Source organism: Lathyrus oleraceus, chromosome 4, assembly GCF_024323335.1.
Source record: "Lathyrus oleraceus cultivar Zhongwan6 chromosome 4, CAAS_Psat_ZW6_1.0, whole genome shotgun sequence".
In the NCBI taxonomy this organism is placed as follows: domain Eukaryota; kingdom Viridiplantae; phylum Streptophyta; class Magnoliopsida; order Fabales; family Fabaceae; genus Lathyrus; species Lathyrus oleraceus.
Window position 1 is genome coordinate 350402140 of NC_066582.1, and position 6154 is coordinate 350408293.

Here is a 6154-nt window from a genome sequence, read left to right on the forward strand (position 1 = left end):
CATGAACTTCAAAAGCCACGTTCTTCCCAAATTGCACTCATGGCGTTCACCATGGAGTTTGAAGCCAGAAAAATAGCAACAGAAAGACCAAGTTGCCTCCCGCATCAGTTGATAATTCTCCCACTCCTCCAACACAATTTCAGACGTTTTTTCACTAGTTTCCAGCTCTATAATTAGGCCTAGGTTTTAGTTTTTTTCAGTATCCAAGTTTTAGAGAGTTGATTTTAAGTAGAAAACCTACCATTTGTAAAGCAGTTGTTTCTCGCATTGAGGAACTGTTGCACCTTAGCATCTGAATTTAGGAATTTTCAGTATGCACTTGGATCGATCATAAGATAATCTTGCCGGAATTATTTTCAGAAATCAATTTCAGAATTTTATTTATTTCTAGATTTTATTTGCAAGTTCCAATTTATTTAAAAGTTATTTAATTTTTGTATTAGTTATGAATTGTTATTATTGTTGTTGTTACTACTTTTATTATTGTTGTTGTTACTACTGTTTTCATTTTAAAATCATTTTAATATCGTGTTTAGTTTAGTATATTTGCAATTCAGTAATAATATTATTCAAATAAATATGTTCGACTAAGTTCTTAAAGTATGGAATCTGAGGACCGTTGTTCCAACGAGACTCGGTAAAATAAAACATCACTGATTTTTAACATTAAAATAACTTTCAGCGCAACAGTGTGAAAGTGGTATCCGATCATAAAATTTGGATTTTTAATTTCTAAAAATAACTACAATGCTTTATTGATTAATTAGGACTTATTGGTTTTCAAAATTATAACTTGTATGTACGAGAACATGCAACTACGGTTTCGAAGTATAACACGGGCTACGCGAAAGTGAGTAGTGTTTTTAAATTAGTAACTTAGCTGAAAGTGATTTTTAAAACAAAGCGAAATGCTGGATTTTATCTGAGTCCCGAAGGTACCCGAAAATTATATTTCGGTCTCTGATTCATTTAATTCTCAAAACCTGTTATTTTAGATCATTTCTCAAACAAAACATCTACCGATGATCTTAGATTTACAAAGCAACAATAGATAACAATATGTTGACATTGGTCTATATGGATTCAACATTTTTTATATTATAACTGATTTTTCTGTGTACTTGCAGACACACATCAATATGAGAGCTTCACAGAGTTACCAAAAGAGTTACCATGATAAAAGGAGGAAATCACGTAAATTGCAAGAGGGGGGTCATTTGTTTTTTAGGGTTACTCCGGTGACATGTGTTGGTCAAACTTTGAAGTCTCGAAAGCTCATGTCACGTTTTATTGATCCTTATCAGATTATGGAGTGAGTAGGAGAAGTGGCATACAAAATTGTGTTATCGCCATTTATTTTGAATCTTCATGATGTCTTTCATCTGAGGAAGTACATTCATGATCCGTCTCATGTGATTCAAGTGGACGATGTGCGAGTCACAAAGAAATTGACCATTAAGGCATCTCCCTTGAGAGTATAGGAGAGCAAAGTGAATCACTTGAGAGGCAAGGAGATTGCGCTAGTGAAAGTGGTGTGGGAATGACCTGCTGATGATGGCTAACCAATTTGATATTCAGCCATTTTTGTCATACTTTGTTTTTTTTATGAAACTTGTGATAATAATATTCCAATATGGAGTAAGTACTCAAGTTTAAAGTAATAATTTGAGTTGGGACAAATTGAAGTAAAAGAAAATATAGAAAGAAGTTGATAGAAATGATAGAAATGGGATGCTACACTTTTTCTATGATTTAGAAATGATGATAAGCCTAAGTGAAGACCACCACAAGAAACTTGGTTTCTTGATAAGATCAAAATATGTTTTAATTTAGAACCAAATGAGCAATGCTCTCAAAATCACATAAGTGCTTGTTTTACAAAATTCAACTTGATTTTTCATTCATGATTAGCTCCCTATTTTTAGGAAAATGGTAGCTTACAATAATAACTCAATAAATTCTACAATTTTAGCCCACTAACCTAATAATAATGGTTTGAGAATGAAAGATCACACACTAAAGTTGGTGGAGAAAGTGAATAGCCATTGCCTCGATGAATAATAACAGTTTATAACCACTTTGATTAATACATCTCAATTTCTCTTTCTCCCTTCTTCAAAATTTTACCTATTCATTTCTTTAGCCCATTATTTTCTTATAAACATAAAAACCACCAAATTTTAAAGCTTTAAGAGCTTTAGAATGTTTAAAACACACAAAAAACAAGTGTTTTGGGCTAAAATTTGATAAGTTGGGCGCTAACATATTTTATTATAACATAATTGATTAAAAACATCAAAATGGGTCAACACGCCCACATGACACACCCTCTTCATTAGCTTGGACCAAAATGACAAGTCTTAGCCCATTTCCTTTCAATTGGTCCCTTGCTTCCATTGATTTGTTTATAAATTGTATTAGAGCACAATTAATTCTCCTACCATGTGCCATTGTCATATGACCTCTCAAGCTTTTGATTAATTCATTTAAGTCTTGGTTCTTCATGTACTCATCAGTTGGTGGAAGAATAATGTGGGAGGTGGAGAGTCAGATGAGGGAGTCGTATCCAACTCTGTTTCCTTCAAGTAATTTTATAGGGCAAGAATTGTCTAAGTAGGGGAAACTTGTAACACCCCAAATTTTATTACTTTAATTAATCAAATTATTTGTATTTTTATTAATTAATTATTACATGGTGTACTTTTAATTAAATATATTAAGTTGTATATGTATGTGGTAGGGTGTAGTGAGAGCATTTGTGAGGTGGTAGAAGTATTAAAATAATTAAAAATAATATTTTTTTTAATTAATTAATTAAAACAAATAAGAAAATAAGTTTTTTCGTGGAAAATATAAAATAAGGAGAAATAAGGGAAGTGGTGAGAAAAACAAAAAGAGTTGGGAGAAACTGAGAGTCTAGGGCTTGAAGAGGAAAGAACAAAACCATCAACCTAATTCAGAATTTTGCAAGGAATCTAAGGTAAGATGGGAGTAAGAGCTTCTATATGGGTGTTTGGCATGAAGGGGTAAATAAAAGAGACCCTTACTCTCATCAGGAATTGTGTAAAATTCTGTTTTGATTTGTTGTAGTTGTGAGATGATTTGAAAATTTGATGATTGACTGCGTTGTTATATGATTTTTTGTGACTGAAATCGTGTTGTATTATTTTGTTTATGAGTATGTGATTTTCTTCCATTATTGAAAATTTGCAGCTCTGAACATGAGTATGAATTTGATGAAAGTGATGAATGAATTGTGTGTCTAATTGCCATGATCCATGACTTGATATGTGCACTGTAACATGTTTGATCGTGATGATATTATTATATGTTGTTCAATTGGTGTTATGGTGTATTTGAATGTTATAACGAGGGTTGGGATGATATATGAAGGATAAGGAGTGAGGAAGATGAAGTTCATGTGAGAAATCTGGAAATTTTTGAATTTTGGCGGATGTCAATCAATTGATATCCTATGTTAATCAATTGCATGCGTGCAATTTTAGAAAAGTATGAAAAATTTAACCATGACAATCGATTAATTCCATGAATCAACCAATTGCACGTAACCTAAACGTGATTGACACTAGTTGATTTTTGAAAATTTTATGAACTAAATCATATTTTTTTACCCGTTTGTTTTAGCCATAACTTTAATTCCGTAAGTCCAAATGAGGTGAGATTTAAAGTGTTGGAAAAGTAATGCATATAACTACCTTATAATGATGCATTAAGAGGCTAGATGTGTTCTGGAATTTATAAAGTTAATTGTTTCTACTTGTTACAGAATGTTTGACGATAATAAATGAATGATTAATTATGGTAAATGATGAATTAAAGTTAAGATGATTTAACATGATTGGGTGCTGTGTGGGTATGTATTCAATGTGGCACTGCTGTTTGGTGATGTTATACGATGTGAATATGATTTGTATCATTATAAAATGCATAATTATATGGTGATTAATTATGTGTTGATGGCGATAATTATTGTTATTATTGATGGATAATAATTCAGAAGTGGGGATTACTATTATGTGTCAATGCATGTTGTTTATGGTCAGAAGGGGGGATGTAAGCATTATTGGTTCCTCATTAATCGAGGGGGGGGGGTCATGGGTTCAAAAGGGGGACCTGATTCTTGAGAGAACCAATTATTGAGTTGATACCACATGCATAGTGTCATGTTATGTCGCATTACTTATATTTGCATATTGTTGTGATTGAGTGTGATATTGTGGTGATATTGGTTGTGTATTGAATATATGGGTTCAAAAGGGGGGGTCATGGGTTCAAAAGGGGGACCTGATTCTTGAGAGAACCAATTGTTGAGTTGATACCACATGCATAGTGTCATGTTATGTCACATTACTTATATTTGCATATTGTTGTGATTGAGTGTGATATTGTGGTAATATTGGTTGTGTATTGAATGTATGACATGTTGCATGTTTCTTTATCTTTGCATGCTTTACACCATTTATATCAAAGTTTATTTCTCACCCTTTTGCTTAAAGTTGTCAACCATGAACATATTGGAGATACTCACGAGTAAAGTTGTTGCTGTGTGTGGAAGGTGCCTTGCTGGTGCTATTCTTCATTTTATTTATCACTTTATCATAATTGATTGATTTTAGTTCTTTGATCCTGTAACACCGGGAACATGGCGTTTGTTATGTTTTGAGTTAATGTTGATTTTGGTGTTTTAAAGTTTAATACTTTATTCTTGAAGTTCAAAATGAAGTGTTATGAAATGATTTTTCCGTTGCATTTTGTCACATGTTTTGATGAGTTTGGGATGGTGGTCATTGATGACACCTTAACTGGTCGAATACATTTTTTTATATAAATTTTAAGGTTTATAGTGTTACAAATCCCGTCAAATATGAATTATTGGTTCCTCATTAGTCGGGGGGGGGGGGGGGGGGGTCATGGGTTCAAAAGGGGGACCTGATTCTTGAGAGAACCAATTATTGAGTTGATACCACATGCATAGTGTCATGTTATGTCGCATTACTTATATTTGCATATTGTTGTGATTGAGTGTGATATTGGTTGTGTATTGAATGTATGCCATGTTGCATGTTTCTTTATCTTTGCATGCTTTACACCATTTATATCAAAGTTTATTTCTCACCCTTTTGCTTAAAGTTGTCAACCATGAACATATTGGAGATACTCATGAGTAAAGTTGTTGCTGTGTGTGGAAGGTGCCTTGCTGGTGCTATTCTTCATTTTATTTATGGCTTTATCATAATTGATTGGTTTTAGTGCTTTGATCCTGTAACATCGGGAACATGGCGTTTGTTATGTTTTGAGTTAATGTTGATTTTGGTGTTTTAAAGTTTAATACTTTATTCTTGAAGTTCAAAATGAAGTGTTATGAAATGATTTTTCCGTTGCATTTTGTCAAATGTTTTGATGAGTTTTGGATGGTGGTCGTTGGTGACACCTTAACTAGTCGAATACATTTTTTTATATAAATTTTAAGGTTTATGGTGTTACAAATTCCGTCAAATATGAATTATTGGTTCCTCATTAATTGACACTGTTAAGATGTAGTTGTAGGGTTGACCCATCAATTTGGATGATGAAAGTGTGGGTGTAATTTCCATAATTTTCTTCTTGAAGTTACTGAGAAAAATATTCTAGTTTTTCTAAAGGAAATAAAACTCAAGCCCCTTCTAAATTGATTGAGTTGAACTTGACCAAGATGAATGACTTATGAAGGTAGTGAACAAACTAACAACTTCATGTATTAATAAAGATATAAATTAATGCTTAATAACACTTCAATGTTCAAGTCAATAAACAAAGAAGAGTGAAATATATTGAGACGCAATATTGAATAATTTCCTTTTGATTTTAAAGCTTTTATACATGTTTTAAGAAGATCGAATTCAATATTTGGTTTACCGTCTTATATAAACTAATTTAGAATTCTCTTATATGTTACTATTTTTTTAAATTAATATTTCAAGATTCTAGTTCTATTTTAATATTTTTTAATTTTTTTCTATAGATCAGAATGAAGATTGAATTCGAATTAAAAATTTCTAATTAAATTAAAAAATATTTATTACTATTTTATCCCAATACTCTTGGATCTTTTTATAATTTTTTAAATAAAATAAAAAATAAAATGATGATCCAC